The sequence below is a fragment of the Bombina bombina genome, chromosome 5, assembly GCF_027579735.1.
Source record: "Bombina bombina isolate aBomBom1 chromosome 5, aBomBom1.pri, whole genome shotgun sequence".
Taxonomy (NCBI): Eukaryota; Metazoa; Chordata; class Amphibia; order Anura; family Bombinatoridae; genus Bombina; species Bombina bombina.
In genome coordinates this window covers 1,165,778,001-1,165,795,734 of record NC_069503.1, presented here as the reverse complement: position 1 = coordinate 1,165,795,734, position 17,734 = coordinate 1,165,778,001, and the positions used below count along the sequence as shown (strand labels likewise).

The following is a 17,734-nucleotide window of genomic DNA, read 5'->3' as shown; positions in this document are numbered from 1 at the left end:
ACATATTTGTGTGTTACACAGCAGTAGCTGCTGGTATTTGAGCACATATTTGTGTGTTACAGAGAAGTAGCTTCTGGTATTTGAGCACATATTTGTGTGTTACACAGCAGTAGATCTGGTATTTGTGCACATATGTGTGTGTTACACAGCAGTAGCTGCTGGTATTTGTGCACATATTTGTGTGTTACACAGCAGTAGATCTGGTATTTGTGCACATATTTGTGTGTTACGCAGCAGTAGCTGCTGGTATTTGTGCACATATTTGTGTGTTACAGAGCAGTAGATCTGGTATTTGTGCACATATTTGTGTGTTACGCAGCAGTAGCTGCTGGTATTTGAGCACATATTTGTGTGTTACACAGCAGTAGATCTGGTATTTGTGCACATATTTGTGTGTTACGCAGCAGTAGCTGCTGGTATTTGTGCACATATGTGTGTGTTACACAGCAGTAGCTGCTGGTATTTGTGCACATATTTGTGTGTTACAGAGCAGTAGATCTGGTATTTGCGCACATATTTGTGTGTTACGCAGCAGTAGCTGCTGGTATTTGAGCACATATTTGTGTGTTACACAGCAGTAGATCTGGTATTTGTGCACATATTTGTGTGTTACACAGCAGTAGATCTGGTATTTGTGCACATATTTGTGTGTTACACAGCAGAAGATCTGGTATTTGTGCACATATTTGTGTGTTACACAGCAGTAGATCTGGTATTTGTGCACACATTTGTGTGTTACACAGCAGTAGCTGCTGGTATTTGAGCACATATTTGTGTGTTACAAAGCAGTAGCTGCTGGTTTTTGAGCACATATTTGTGTGTTACACAGCAGTAGATCTGGTAATTGAGCACATATTTGTGTGTTACAGAGCATTAGCTGCTGGTATTTGAGCACACATTTGTGTGTTACAGAGCAGTAGATATGGTATTTGTGCACATATTTGTGTGTTACACAGCAGTAGATCTGGTAATTGAGCACATATTTGTGTGTTACACAGCAGTAGATCTGGTATTTGAGCGCATATTTGTGTGTTACACAGCAGTATCTGCTGGTATTTGTGCACATATTTTTGTGTTACACAGCAGTAGATCTGGTATTTGTGCACATATGTGTGTGTTACACAGCAGTAGATCTGGTATTTGTGCACATATTTGTGTGTTACACAGCAGTAGCTGCTGGAATTTGTGCACATATTTGTGTGTTACAGAGCAGTAGCTGCTGGTATTTGAGCACATATTTGTGTGTTACACAGCAGTAGCTGCTGGTATTTGAGCACATATTTGTGTGTTACACAGCAGTAGATCTGGTATTTGAGCACATATTTGTGTGTTACACAGCAGTAGATCTGGTATTTGTGCACATACTTGTGTGTTACACAGCAGTAGATCTGGTATTTGTGCACATATTTGTGTGTTACACAGCAGTAGCTGCTGGTATTTGAGCACATATTTGTGTGTTACAGAGCAGTAGATCTGGTAATTGAGCACATATTTGTGTGTTACAGAGCATTAGCTGCTGGTATTTGAGCACACATTTGTGTGTTACAGAGCAGTAGATATGGTATTTGTGCACATATTTGTGTGTTACACAGCAGTAGATCTGGTAATTGAGCACATATTTGTGTGTTACACAGCAGTAGATCTGGTATTTGAGCGCATATTTGTGTGTTACACAGCAGTATCTGCTGGTATTTGTGCACATATTTTTGTGTTACACAGCAGTAGATCTGGTATTTGTGCACATATGTGTGTGTTACACAGCAGTAGATCTGGTATTTGTGCACATATTTGTGTGTTACACAGCAGTAGCTGCTGGAATTTGTGCACATATTTGTGTGTTACAGAGCAGTAGCTGCTGGTATTTGAGCACATATTTGTGTGTTACACAGCAGTAGCTGCTGGTATTAGAGCACATATTTGTGTGTTACACAGCAGTAGATCTGGTATTTGAGCACATATTTGTGTGTTACACAGCAGTAGATCTGGTATTTGTGCACATACTTGTGTGTTACACAGCAGTAGATCTGGTATTTGTGCACATATTTGTGTGTTACACAGCAGTAGCTGCTGGTATTTGAGCACATATTTGTGTGTTACAGAGCAGTAGCTGCTGGTATTTGAGCACATATTTGTGTGTTACACAGCAGTAGATCTGGTATTTGTGCACATATTTGTGTGTTACACAGCAGTAGATCTGGTATTTGAGCACATATTTGTGTGTTACACAGCAGTAGATCTGGTATTTGTGCACATATTTGTGTGTTACACAGCAGTAGCTGCTGGTATTTGAGCACATATTTGTGTGTTACAGAGAAGTAGCTTCTGGTATTTGAGCACATATTTGTGTGTTACACAGCAGTAGATCTGGTATTTGTGCACATATGTGTGTGTTACACAGCAGTAGCTGCTGGTATTTGTGCACATATTTGTGTGTTACACAGCAGTAGATCTGGTATTTGTGCACATATTTGTGTGTTACGCAGCAGTAGCTGCTGGTATTTGTGCACATATTTGTGTGTTACAGAGCAGTAGATCTGGTATTTGTGCACATATTTGTGTGTTACGCAGCAGTAGCTGCTGGTATTTGAGCACATATTTGTGTGTTACACAGCAGTAGATCTGGTATTTGTGCACATATTTGTGTGTTACGCAGCAGTAGCTGCTGGTATTTGTGCACATATGTGTGTGTTACACAGCAGTAGCTGCTGGTATTTGTGCACATATTTGTGTGTTACAGAGCAGTAGATCTGGTATTTGCGCACATATTTGTGTGTTACGCAGCAGTAGCTGCTGGTATTTGAGCACATATTTGTGTGTTACACAGCAGTAGATCTGGTATTTGTGCACATATTTGTGTGTTACACAGCAGTAGATCTGGTATTTGTGCACATATTTGTGTGTTACACAGCAGAAGATCTGGTATTTGTGCACATATTTGTGTGTTACACAGCAGTAGATCTGGTATTTGTGCACACATTTGTGTGTTACACAGCAGTAGCTGCTGGTATTTGAGCACATATTTGTGTGTTACAAAGCAGTAGCTGCTGGTTTTTGAGCACATATTTGTGTGTTACACAGCAGTAGATCTGGTAATTGAGCACATATTTGTGTGTTACAGAGCATTAGCTGCTGGTATTTGAGCACACATTTGTGTGTTACAGAGCAGTAGATATGGTATTTGTGCACATATTTGTGTGTTACACAGCAGTAGATCTGGTAATTGAGCACATATTTGTGTGTTACACAGCAGTAGATCTGGTATTTGAGCGCATATTTGTGTGTTACACAGCAGTATCTGCTGGTATTTGTGCACATATTTTTGTGTTACACAGCAGTAGATCTGGTATTTGTGCACATATGTGTGTGTTACACAGCAGTAGATCTGGTATTTGTGCACATATTTGTGTGTTACACAGCAGTAGCTGCTGGAATTTGTGCACATATTTGTGTGTTACAGAGCAGTAGCTGCTGGTATTTGAGCACATATTTGTGTGTTACACAGCAGTAGCTGCTGGTATTTGAGCACATATTTGTGTGTTACACAGCAGTAGATCTGGTATTTGAGCACATATTTGTGTGTTACACAGCAGTAGATCTGGTATTTGTGCACATACTTGTGTGTTACACAGCAGTAGATCTGGTATTTGTGCACATATTTGTGTGTTACACAGCAGTAGCTGCTGGTATTTGAGCACATATTTGTGTGTTACAGAGCAGTAGATCTGGTAATTGAGCACATATTTGTGTGTTACAGAGCATTAGCTGCTGGTATTTGAGCACACATTTGTGTGTTACAGAGCAGTAGATATGGTATTTGTGCACATATTTGTGTGTTACACAGCAGTAGATCTGGTAATTGAGCACATATTTGTGTGTTACACAGCAGTAGATCTGGTATTTGAGCGCATATTTGTGTGTTACACAGCAGTATCTGCTGGTATTTGTGCACATATTTTTGTGTTACACAGCAGTAGATCTGGTATTTGTGCACATATGTGTGTGTTACACAGCAGTAGATCTGGTATTTGTGCACATATTTGTGTGTTACACAGCAGTAGCTGCTGGAATTTGTGCACATATTTGTGTGTTACAGAGCAGTAGCTGCTGGTATTTGAGCACATATTTGTGTGTTACACAGCAGTAGCTGCTGGTATTTGAGCACATATTTGTGTGTTACACAGCAGTAGATCTGGTATTTGAGCACATATTTGTGTGTTACACAGCAGTAGATCTGGTATTTGTGCACATACTTGTGTGTTACACAGCAGTAGATCTGGTATTTGTGCACATATTTGTGTGTTACACAGCAGTAGCTGCTGGTATTTGAGCACATATTTGTGTGTTACAGAGCAGTAGCTGCTGGTATTTGAGCACATATTTGTGTGTTACACAGCAGTAGATCTGGTATTTGTGCACATATTTGTGTGTTACACAGCAGTAGATCTGGTATTTGTGCACATATTTGTGTGTTACACAGCAGTAGATCTGGTATTTGTGCACATATTTGTGTGTTACACAGCAGTAGCTGCTGGTATTTGAGCACATATTTGTGTGTTACAGAGAAGTAGCTTCTGGTATTTGAGCACATATTTGTGTGTTACACAGCAGTAGATCTGGTATTTGTGCACATATGTGTGTGTTACACAGCAGTAGCTGCTGGTATTTGTGCACATATTTGTGTGTTACACAGCAGTAGATCTGGTATTTGTGCACATATTTGTGTGTTACGCAGCAGTAGCTGCTGGTATTTGTGCACATATTTGTGTGTTACAGAGCAGTAGATCTGGTATTTGTGCACATATTTGTGTGTTACGCAGCAGTAGCTGCTGGTATTTGAGCACATATTTGTGTGTTACACAGCAGTAGATCTGGTATTTGTGCACATATTTGTGTGTTACGCAGCAGTAGCTGCTGGTATTTGTGCACATATGTGTGTGTTACACAGCAGTAGCTGCTGGTATTTGTGCACATATTTGTGTGTTACAGAGCAGTAGATCTGGTATTTGCGCACATATTTGTGTGTTACGCAGCAGTAGCTGCTGGTATTTGAGCACATATTTGTGTGTTACACAGCAGTAGATCTGGTATTTGTGCACATATTTGTGTGTTACACAGCAGTAGATCTGGTATTTGTGCACATATTTGTGTGTTACACAGCAGAAGATCTGGTATTTGTGCACATATTTGTGTGTTACACAGCAGTAGATCTGGTATTTGAGCACATATTTGTGTATTACACAGCAGTAGATCTGGTATTTGAGCACATATTTGTGTGTTACACAGCAGTAGCTGCTGGTATTTGTGCACATATTTGTGTGTTACACAGCAGTAGATCTGGTATTTGTGCACATATTTGTGTGTTACACAGCAGTAGCTGCGGGTATTTGTGCACATATTTGTGTGTTACACAGCAGTAGATCTGGTATTTGAGCACATATTTGTGTGTTACACAGCAGTAGATCTGGTATTTGTGCACATATTTGTGTGTTACACAGCAGTAGCTGCTGGTATTTGAGCACATATTTGTGTGTTACAGAGCAGTAGCTGCTGGTATTTGAGCACATATTTGTGTGTTACACAGCAGTAGATCTGGTATTTGAGCACATATTTGTGTGTTACAGAGCAGTAGCTGCTGGTATTTTAGCACATATTTGTGTGTTACAGAGCAGTAGCTGGTGGTATTTGAACACATATTTGTGTGTTACACAGCAGTAGATCTGGTATTTGAGCACATATTTGTGTGTTACACAGCAGTAGATCTGGTATTTGTGCACATATTTGTGTGTTACACAGCAGTAGATCTGGTATTTGTGCACATATTTGTGTGTTACAGAGCAGTAGCTGCTGGTATTTGAGCACATATTTGTGTGTTACAGAGCAGTAGCTGCTGGTATTTGAGCACATATTTGTGTGTTACACAGCAGTAGATCTGGTATTTGTGCACATATTTGTGTGTTACACAGCAGTAGCTGCTGGTATTTGAGCACATATTTGTGTGTTACAGAGCAGTAGCTGCTGGTATTTGAGCACATATTTGTGTGTTACACAGCAGTAGATCTGGTATTTGAGCACATATTTGTGTGTTACAGAGCAGTAGCTGCTGGTATTTGAGCACATATTTGTGTGTTACAGAGCAGTAGCTGCTGGTATTTGAACACATATTTGTGTGTTACACAGCAGTAGATCTGGTATTTGAGCACATATTTGTGTGTTACACAGCAGTAGATCTGGTATTTGTGCACATATTTGTGTGTTACACAGCAGTAGATCTGGTATTTGTGCACATATTTGTGTGTTACAGAGCAGTAGCTGCTGGTATTTGAGCACATATTTGTGTGTTACACAGCAGTAGATCTGGTATTTGAGCACATATTTGTGTGTTACACAGCAGTAGATCTGGTATTTGTGCACATACTTGTGTGTTACACAGCAGTAGATCTGGTATTTGTGCACATATTTGTGTGTTACAGAGCAGTAGCTGCTTGTATTTGAGCACATATTTGTGTGTTACACAGCAGTAGATCTGGTATTTGAGCACATATTTGTGTGTTACAGAGCAGTAGCTGCTGGTATTTGAGCACATATTTGTGTGTTACAGAGCAGTAGATCTGGTATTTGAGCACATATTTGTGTGTTACACAGCAGTAGATCTGGTATTTGTGCACATATGTGTGTGTTACACAGCAGTAGCTGCTGGTATTTGAGCACATGTTTGTGTGTTACACAGCAGTAGATCTGGTATTTGTGCACATATGTGTGTGTTACACAGCAGTAGATCTGGTATTTGTGCACATATTTGTGTGTTACACAGCAGTATATCTGATATTTGAGCACATATTTGTGTGTTACACAGCAGTAGCTGCTGGTATTTGTGCACATATTTGTGTGTTACACAGCAGTAGCTGCTGGTATTTGTGCACATATTTGTGTGTTACACAGCAGTAGATCTGGTATTTGAGCACATATTTGTGTGTTACACAGCAGTAGCTGCTGGTATTTGAGCACATATTTGTGTGTTACACAGCAGTAGCTGCTGGTATTTGTGCACATATTTGTGTGTTACACAGCAGTAGATCTGGTATTTGTGCACACATTTGTGTGTTACACAGCAGTAGCTGCTGGTATTTGAGCACATATTTGTGTTACAAAGCAGTAGCTGCTGGTTTTTGAGCACATATTTGTGTGTTACACAGCAGTAGATCTGGTAATTGAGCACATATTTGTGTGTTACAGAGCATTAGCTGCTGGTATTTGAGCACATATTTGTGTGTTACAGAGCAGTAGATCTGGTATTTGAGCGCATATTTGTGTGTTACACAGCAGTATCTGCTGGTATTTGTGCACATATTTGTGTGTTACACAGCAGTAGATCTGGTATTTGTGCACATATGTGTGTGTTACACAGCAGTAGATCTGGTATTTGTGCACATATTTGTGTGTTACACAGCAGTAGCTGCTGGAATTTGTGCACATATTTGTGTGTTACACAGCAGTAGCTGCTGGTATTTGAGCACATATTTGTGTGTTACAGAGCAGTAGCTGCTGGTATTTGAGCACATATTTGTGTGTTACACAGCAGTAGCTGCTGGTATTTGAGCACATATTTGTGTGTTACACAGCAGTAGATCTGGTATTTGAGCACATATTTGTGTGTTACACAGCAGTAGATCTGGTATTTGTGCACATACTTGTGTGTTACACAGCAGTAGATCTGGTATTTGTGCACATATTTGTGTGTTACACAGCAGTAGCTGCTGGTATTTGAGCACATATTTGTGTGTTACAGAGCAGTAGCTGCTGGTATTTGAGCACATATTTGTGTGTTACACAGCAGTAGATCTGGTATTTGAGCACATATTTGTGTGTTACAGAGCAGTAGCTGCTGGTATTTGAGCACATATTTGTGTGTTACAGAGAAGTAGCTTCTGGTATTTGAGCACATATTTGTGTGTTACACAGCAGTAGATCTGGTATTTGTGCACATATTTGTGTGTTACACAGCAGTAGATCTGGTATTTGAGCACATATTTGTGTGTTACACAGCAGTAGATCTGGTATTTGTGCACATATTTGTGTGTTACACAGCAGTAGCTGCTGGTATTTGAGCACATATTTGTGTGTTACAGAGCAGTAGCTGCTGGTATTTGAGCACATATTTGTGTGTTACACAGCAGTAGATCTGGTATTTGAGCACATATTTGTGTGTTACAGAGCAGTAGCTGCTGGTATTTTAGCACATATTTGTGTGTTACAGAGCAGTAGCTGGTGGTATTTGAACACATATTTGTGTGTTACACAGCAGTAGATCTGGTATTTGAGCACATATTTGTGTGTTACACAGCAGTAGATCTGGTATTTGTGCACATATTTGTGTGTTACACAGCAGTAGATCTGGTATTTGTGCACATATTTGTGTGTTACAGAGCAGTAGCTGCTGGTATTTGAGCACATATTTGTGTGTTACAGAGCAGTAGCTGCTGGTATTTGAGCACATATTTGTGTGTTACACAGCAGTAGATCTGGTATTTGTGCACATATTTGTGTGTTACACAGCAGTAGCTGCTGGTATTTGAGCACATATTTGTGTGTTACAGAGCAGTAGCTGCTGGTATTTGAGCACATATTTGTGTGTTACACAGCAGTAGATCTGGTATTTGAGCACATATTTGTGTGTTACAGAGCAGTAGCTGCTGGTATTTGAGCACATATTTGTGTGTTACAGAGCAGTAGCTGCTGGTATTTGAACACATATTTGTGTGTTACACAGCAGTAGATCTGGTATTTGAGCACATATTTGTGTGTTACACAGCAGTAGATCTGGTATTTGTGCACATATTTGTGTGTTACACAGCAGTAGATCTGCTATTTGTGCACATATTTGTATGTTACAGAGCAGTAGCTGCTGGTATTTGAGCACATATTTGTGTGTTACACAGCAGTAGATCTGGTATTTGAGCACATATTTGTGTGTTACACAGCAGTAGATCTGGTATTTGTGCACATACTTGTGTGTTACACAGCAGTAGATCTGGTATTTGTGCACATATTTGTGTGTTACAGAGCAGTAGCTGCTTGTATTTGAGCACATATTTTTGTGTTACACAGCAGTAGATCTGGTATTTGAGCACATATTTGTGTGTTACAGAGCAGTAGCTGCTGGTATTTGAGCACATATTTGTGTTACAGAGCAGTAGCTGCTGGTATTTGAGCACATATTTGTGTGTTACACAGCAGTAGATCTGGTATTTGAGCACATATTTGTGTGTTACACAGCAGTAGATCTGGTATTTGTGCACATACTTGTGTGTTACACAGCAGTAGATCTGGTATTTGTGCACATATTTGTGTGTTACACAGCAGTAGCTGCTGGTATTTGAGCACATATTTGTGTGTTACAGAGCAGTAGCTGCTGGTATTTGAGCACATATTTGTGTGTTACACAGCAGTAGATCTGGTATTTGAGCACATATTTGTGTGTTACAGAGCAGTAGCTGCTGGTATTTGAGCACATATTTGTGTGTTACAGAGAAGTAGCTTCTGGTATTTGAGCACATATTTGTGTGTTACACAGCAGTAGATCTGGTATTTGTGCACATATTTGTGTGTTACACAGCAGTAGATCTGGTATTTGAGCACATATTTGTGTGTTACACAGCAGTAGATCTGGTATTTGTGCACATATTTGTGTGTTACACAGCAGTAGCTGCTGGTATTTGAGCACATATTTGTGTGTTACAGAGCAGTAGCTGCTGGTATTTGAGCACATATTTGTGTGTTACACAGCAGTAGATCTGGTATTTGAGCACATATTTGTGTGTTACAGAGCAGTAGCTGCTGGTATTTTAGCACATATTTGTGTGTTACAGAGCAGTAGCTGGTGGTATTTGAACACATATTTGTGTGTTACACAGCAGTAGATCTGGTATTTGAGCACATATTTGTGTGTTACACAGCAGTAGATCTGGTATTTGTCCACATATTTGTGTGTTACACAGCAGTAGATCTGGTATTTGTGCACATATTTGTGTGTTACAGAGCAGTAGCTGCTGGTATTTGAGCACATATTTGTGTGTTACACAGCAGTAGATCTGGTATTTGAGCACATATTTGTGTGTTACACAGCAGTAGATCTGATATTTGAGCACATATTTGTGTGTTACAGAGCAGTAGCTGCTGGTATTTGAGCACATATTTGTGTGTTACACAGCAGTAGATCTGGTATTTGAGCACATATTTGTGTGTTACACAGCAGTAGCTGCTGGTATTTGAGCACATATTTGTGTGTTACACAGCAGTAGATCTGGTATTTGAGCACATATTTGTGTGTTACAGAGCAGTAGCTGCTGGTATTTGAGCACATATTTGTGTGTTACACAGCAGTAGATCTGGTAGTTGAGCACATATTTGTGTGTTACACAGCAGTAGATCTGGTATTTGTGCACATATTTGTGTGTTACACAGCAGTAGATGCTGGTATTTGTGCACATATTTGTGTGTTACACAGCAGTAGCTGATGGTATTTGAGCACATATTTGTGTGTTACAGAGCAGTAGCTGCTGGTATTTGAGCACATATTTGTGTGTTACACAGCAGTAGATCTGGTATTTGTGCACATATTTGTGTGTTACACAGCAGTAGCTGCTGGTATTTGAGCACATATTTGTGTGTTACAGAGCAGTAGCTGCTTGTATTTGAGCACATATTTGTGTGTTACACAGCAGTAGATCTGGTATTTGAGCACATATTTGTGTGTTACAGAGCAGTAGCTGCTGGTATTTGAGCACATATTTGTGTGTTACAGAGCAGTAGCTGCTGGTATTTGAGCACATATTTGTGTGTTACACAGCAGTAGATCTGGTATTTGAGCACATATTTGTGTGTTACACAGCAGTAGATCTGGTATTTGTGCACATACTTGTGTGTTACACAGCAGTAGATCTGGTATTTGTGCACATATTTGTGTGTTACACAGCAGTAGCTGCTGGTATTTGAGCACATATTTGTGTGTTACAGAGCAGTAGCTGCTGGTATTTGAGCACATATTTGTGTGTTACACAGCAGTAGATCTGGTATTTGAGCACATATTTGTGTGTTACAGAGCAGTAGCTGCTGGTATTTGAGCACATATTTGTGTGTTACAGAACAGTAGCTGCTGGTATTTGAGCACATATTTGTGTGTTACACAGCAGTAGATCTGGTATTTGTGCACATATTTGTGTGTTACACAGCAGTAGAACTGGTATTTGTGCACATATGTGTGTGTTACACAGCAGTAGATCTGGTATTTGTGCACATATTTGTGTGTTACACAGCAGTAGATCTGGTATTTGTGCACATATTTGTGTGTTACACAGCAGTAGCTGCTGGTATTTGTGCACATATTTGTGTGTTACACAGCAGTATATCTGGTATTTGTGCACATATTTGTGTGTTACACAGCAGTAGCTGCTGGTATTTGAGCACATATTTGTGTGTTACAGAGTAGTAGCTGCTGGTATTTGAGCACATATTTGTGTGTTACACAGCAGTAGATCTGGTATTTGAGCACATATTTGTGTGTTACACAGCAGTAGATCTGGTATTTGTGCACATATTTGTGTGTTACGCAGCAGTAGCTGCTGGTATTTGTGCACATATTTGTGTGTTACAGAGCAGTAGCTGCTGGTATTTGAGCACATATTTGTGTGTTACAGAGCAGTAGCTGCTGGTATTTGAGCACATATTTGTGTGTTACAGAGCAGTAGATCTGGTATTTGAGCACATATTTGTGTGTTACACAGCAGTAGATCTGGTATTTGTGCACATATGTGTGTGTTACACAGCAGTAGCTGCTGGTATTTGAGCACATGTTTGTGTGTTACACAGCAGTAGATCTGGTATTTGTGCACATATGTGTGTGTTACACAGCAGTAGATCTGGTATTTGTGCACATATTTGTGTGTTACACAGCAGTATATCTGGTATTTGAGCACATATTTGTGTGTTACACAACAGTAGCTGCTGGTATTTGTGCACATATTTGTGTGTTACACAGCAGTAGCTGCTGGTATTTGTGCACATATTTGTGTGTTACACAGCAGTAGATCTGGTATTTGAGCACATATTTGTGTGTTACACAGCAGTAGCTGCTGGTATTTGAGCACATATTTGTGTGTTACACAGCAGTAGCTGCTGGTATTTGTGCACATATTTGTGTGTTACACAGCAGTAGATCTGGTATTTGTGCACACATTTGTGTGTTACACAGCAGTAGCTGCTGGTATTTGAGCACATATTTGTGTGTTACAAAGCAGTAGCTGCTGGTATTTGAGCACATATTTGTGTGTTACACAGCAGTAGATCTGGTAATTGAGCACATATTTGTGAGTTACAGAGCATTAGCTGCTGGTATTTGAGCACACATTTGTGCGTTACAGAGCAGTAGATCTGGTATTTGTGCACATATTTGTGTGTTACACAGCAGTAGATCTGGTAATTGAGCACATATTTGTGTGTTACACAGCAGTAGATCTGGTATTTGAGTGCATATTTGTGTGTTACACAGCAGTATCTGCTGGTATTTGTGCACATATTTGTGTGTTACACAGCAGTAGATCTGGTATTTGTGCACATATGTGTGTGTTACACAGCAGTAGATCTGGTATTTGTGCACATATTTGTGTGTTACACAGCAGTAGATCTGGTATTTGTGCACATATTTTTGTGTTACAGAGCAGTAGCTGCTGGTATTTGAGCACATATTTGTGTGTTACACAGCAGTAGATCTGGTATTTGAGCACATATTTGTGTGTTACAGAGCAGTAGATCTGGTATTTGTGCACATACTTGTGTGTTACACAGCAGTAGATCTGGTATTTGTGCACATATTTGTGTATTACACAGCAGTAGATCTGGTATTTGAGCACATATTTGTGTGTTACACAGCAGTAGCTGCTGGTATTTGTGCACATATTTGTGTGTTACACAGCAGTAGATCTGGTATTTGTGCACATATTTGTGTGTTACACAGCAGTAGCTGCTGGTATTTGAGCACATATTTGTGTGTTACAGAGCAGTAGCTGCTGGTATTTGAGCACATATTTGTGTGTTACACAGCAGTAGCTGCTGGTATTTGAGCACATATTTGTGTGTTACAGAGCAGTAGATCTGGTATTTGAGCACATATTTGTGTGTTACAGAGCAGTAGCTGCTGGTATTTGAGCACATATTTGTGTGTTACACAGCAGTAGCTGCTGGTATTTGAGCACATATTTTTGTGTTACACAGCAGTAGCTGCTGGTATTTGAGCACATATTTGTGTGTTACACAGCAGTAGATCTGGTATTTGAGCACATATTTGTGTGTTACAGAGCAGTAGATCTGGTATTTGAGCACATATTTGTGTGTTACACAGCAGTAGCTGCTGGTATTTGAGCACATATTTGTGTGTTACAGAGCAGTAGATCTGGTATTTGAGCACATATTTGTGTGTTACAGAGCAGTAGCTGCTGGTATTTGAGCACATATTTGTGTGTTACACAGCAGTAGCTGCTGGTATTTGAGCACATATTTTTGTGTTACACAGCAGTAGCTGCTGGTATTTGAGCACATATTTGTGTGTTACACAGCAGTAGATCTGGTATTTGAGCACATATTTGTGTGTTACAGAGCAGTAGATCTGGTATTTGTGCACATACTTGTGTGTTACACAGCAGTAGATCTGGTATTTGAGCACATATTTGTGTTTTACACAGCAGTAGCTGCTGGTATTTGTGCACATATTTGTGTGTTACAGAGCAGTAGCTGCTGGTATTTGAGCACATATTTGTGTATTACACAGCAGTAGATCTGGTATTTGAGCACATGTTTGTGTGTTACACAGCAGTAGATCTGGTATTTGTGCACATATTTGTGTGTTACAGAGCAGTAGCTGCTGGTATTTGAGCACATATTTGTGTGTTACACAGCAGTAGATCTGGTATTTGTGCACATATTTGTGTGTTACAGAGCAGTAGCTGCTGGTATTTGAGCACATATTTGTGTGTTACACAGCAGTAGCTGCTGGTATTTGAGCACATATTTTTGTGTTACACAGCAGTAGCTGCTGGTATTTGAGCACATATTTGTGTGTTACACAGCAGTAGATCTGGTATTTGAGCACATATTTGTGTGTTACAGAGCAGTAGATCTGGTATTTGAGCACATATTTGTGTGTTACACAGCAGTAGCTGCTGGTATTTGAGCACATATTTGTGTGTTACAGAGCAGTAGATCTGGTATTTGAGCACATATTTGTGTGTTACAGAGCAGTAGCTGCTGGTATTTGAGCACATATTTGTGTGTTACACAGCAGTAGCTGCTGGTATTTGAGCACATATTTTTGTGTTACACAGCAGTAGCTGCTGGTATTTGAGCACATATTTGTGTGTTACACAGCAGTAGATCTGGTATTTGAGCACATATTTGTGTGTTACAGAGCAGTAGATCTGGTATTTGTGCACATACTTGTGTGTTACACAGCAGTAGATCTGGTATTTGAGCACATATTTGTGTTTTACACAGCAGTAGCTGCTGGTATTTGTGCACATATTTGTGTGTTACAGAGCAGTAGCTGCTGGTATTTGAGCACATATTTGTGTATTACACAGCAGTAGATCTGGTATTTGAGCACATGTTTGTGTGTTACACAGCAGTAGATCTGGTATTTGTGCACATACTTGTGTGTTACACAGCAGTAGATCTGGTATTTGAGCACATATTTGTGTTTTACACAGGAGTAGCTGCTGGTATTTGTGCACATATGTGTGTGTTACACAGCAGTAGATCTGGTATTTGTGCACATATTTGTGTGCTACACAGCAGTAGCTGCTGGTATTTGTGCACATATGTGTGTGTTACACAGCAGTAGCTGCTGGTATTTGTGCACATATTTGTGTGTTACACAGCAGTAGCTGCTGGTATTTGAGCACATATTTGTGTGTTACACAGCAGTAGATCTGGTATTTGTGCACATATTTGTGTGTTACACAGCAGTAGATCTGGTATTTGAGCACATATTTGTGTGTTACACAGCAGTAGATCTGGTAGTTGAGCACATATTTGTGTGTTACACAGCAGTAGATCTGGTAGTTGAGCACATATTTGTGTGTTACACAGCAGTAGCTGCTGGTATTTGAGCACATATTTGTGTGTTACACAGCAGTAGCTGCTGGTATTTGTGCACATATTTGTGTGTTACACAGCAGTAGCTGCTGGTATTTGAGCACATATTTGTGTGTTACACAGGAGTAGCTGCTGGTATTTGAGCACATATTTGTGTGCTACACAGCAGTAGCTGCTGGTATTTGTGCACATATTTGTGTGTTACACAGCAGTAGATCTGGTATTTGTGCACATATTTGTGTGTTACACAGCAGTAGATCTGGTATTTGTGCACATATTTGTGTGTTACAGAGCAGTAGCTGCTTGTATTTGAGCACATATTTGTGTGTTACACAGCAGTAGCTGCTGGTATTTGAGCACATATTTGTGTGTTACACAGCAGTAGCTGCTGGTATTTGAGCACATATTTGTGTGTTACACAGCAGTAGATCTGGTATTTGAGCACATATTTGTGTGTTACACAGCAGTAGATCTGGTATTAGAGCACATATTTGTGTGTTACACAGCAGTAGCTTCTGATATTTGAGCACATATTTGTGTGTTACAGAGCAGTAGCTGCTGGTATTTGAGCACATATTTGTGTGTTACAGAGCAGTAGCTGCTGGTATTTGAGCACATATTTGTGTGTTACACAGCAGTAGCTGCTGGTATTTGAGCACATATTTGTGTGTTACAGAGCAGTAGATCTGGTATTTGAGCACATATTTTTGTGTTACACAGCAGTAGCTGCTGGTATTTGAGCACATATTTGTGTGTTACACAGCAGTAGATCTGGTATTTTAGCACATATTTGTGTGTTACAGAGCAGTAGATCTGGTATTTGAGCACATATTTGTGTGTTACAGAGCAGTAGCTGCTGGTATTTGAGCACATATTTGTGTGTTACAGAGCAGTAGCTGCTGGTATTTGAGCACATATTTGTGTGTTACACAGCAGTAGCTGCTGGTATTTGTGCACATATTTGTGTGTTACACAGCAGTAGCTGCTGGTAGTTGAGCACATATTTGTGTGTTACACAGCAGTAGCTGCTGGTATTTGAGCACATATTTGTGTGTTACAGAGCAGTAGCTGCTGGTATTTGAGCACATATTTGTGTGTTACACAGCAGTAGATCTGGTATTAGAGCACATATTTGTGTGTTACACAGCAGTAGCTTCTGATATTTTAGCACATATTTGCGTTTCCGTGTCACAGTGCATTACTTCCGGTATGTGGAACCATACTTTAATGGCATAGAGCATTACTTCCGGTATTTGGAACACATATTTGCGAGTCACAGTGCATTTCTTCTGGTATTTGGAACGCATATTTGCGTCTCACAGTGCATTACTTCCGGTATTTGGAACGCATATTTGTGTGTCTTAGATCATGTTTCCGGTATATGGAGCATAGTCGGTGCCAGAGTACTCAGTATGTGATGAGCATTTCCTGTTATGTGAGCTGCTTTACACGGGCTTTATAAAATGTGAGGACAGAAAAGATTATGCACCAGGAGGATATGAGTTTGACGTAACTTCCGGATGTTAAATGGCGGATGAGCTCCTCCTCTAAAGAGATTTGCGGTAGTGCATAGTGTGATGCCGGAAGTGAAACCCCGTGAGTTCTGTAGGTTCTATAGTTGTTTTGTTGTGTTTTATCTCTTTATTTTATGTGCCAGTGTCACATGGCTGTGTAACGTGTGTTATTGTCACCTGACTTGTGTATTTCATGTGTTATTGTCACCTGACTTGTGTATTTCATGTGTTATTGTCACCTGACTTGTGTATTTCATGTGTTATTGTCACTTGACCTGTGTATTTCATGTGCTATTGTCTCCTGACTTGTGTATTTCATGTGTTATTGTCACCTGACTTGTGTATTTCATGTGTTATTGTCACCTGACCTGTGTATTTCATGTGTTATTGTCACCTGACCTGTGTATTTCATGTGTTATTGTCACCTGACTTGTGTATTTCATGTGTTATTGTCACCTGACTTGTGTATTTCATGTGTTATTGTCTCCTGACTTGTGTATTTCATGTGTTATTGTCTCCTGACTTGTGTATTTCATGTGTTATTGTCACCTGACCTGTGTATTTCATGTGTTATTGTCACCTGACCTGTGTATTTCATGTGTTATTGTCACCTGACCTGTGTATTTCATGTGTTATTGTCACCTGACCTGTGTATTTCATGTGTTATTGTCACCTGACTTGTGTCATATGTGTATTTCATGTGTTATTGTCTCCTGACTTGTGTATTTCATGTGTTATTGTCACTTGACCTGTGTATTTCATGTGTTATTGTCACCTGACTTGTGTCATATGTGTATTTCATGTGTTATTGTCTCCTGACTTGTGTATTTCATGTGTTATTGTCACCTGACTTGTGTATTTCATGTGTTATTGTCACTTGACCTGTGTATTTTATGTGTTATTGTCACCTGACCTGTGTATTTCATGTGTTATTGTCACCTGACCTGTGTATTTCATGTGTTATTGTCACCTGACCTGTGTATTTCATGTGTTATTGTCACCTGACTGTGTAATTTCATGTGTTATTGTTCACCTGACCTGGTTATTTCATGTGTTATTGTCACTCCTGACTTGTGTCA

The 17,734-nt window shown here is 39.8% G+C and overlaps 1 protein-coding gene across 1 annotated transcript in view; it reads left to right on the top strand.

Annotated features, from left to right (window-relative positions):
* Positions 1–16,459: 16,459 nt before the first annotated feature.
* Positions 16,460–17,734, top strand: part of MAF1 (MAF1 homolog, negative regulator of RNA polymerase III) — a gene marked incomplete in the record, with an annotated part of 161,163 nt that continues 159,888 nt past the window's right edge. Inside the window, 1 exon segment of the mRNA XM_053715512.1 lies at positions 16,460–16,746.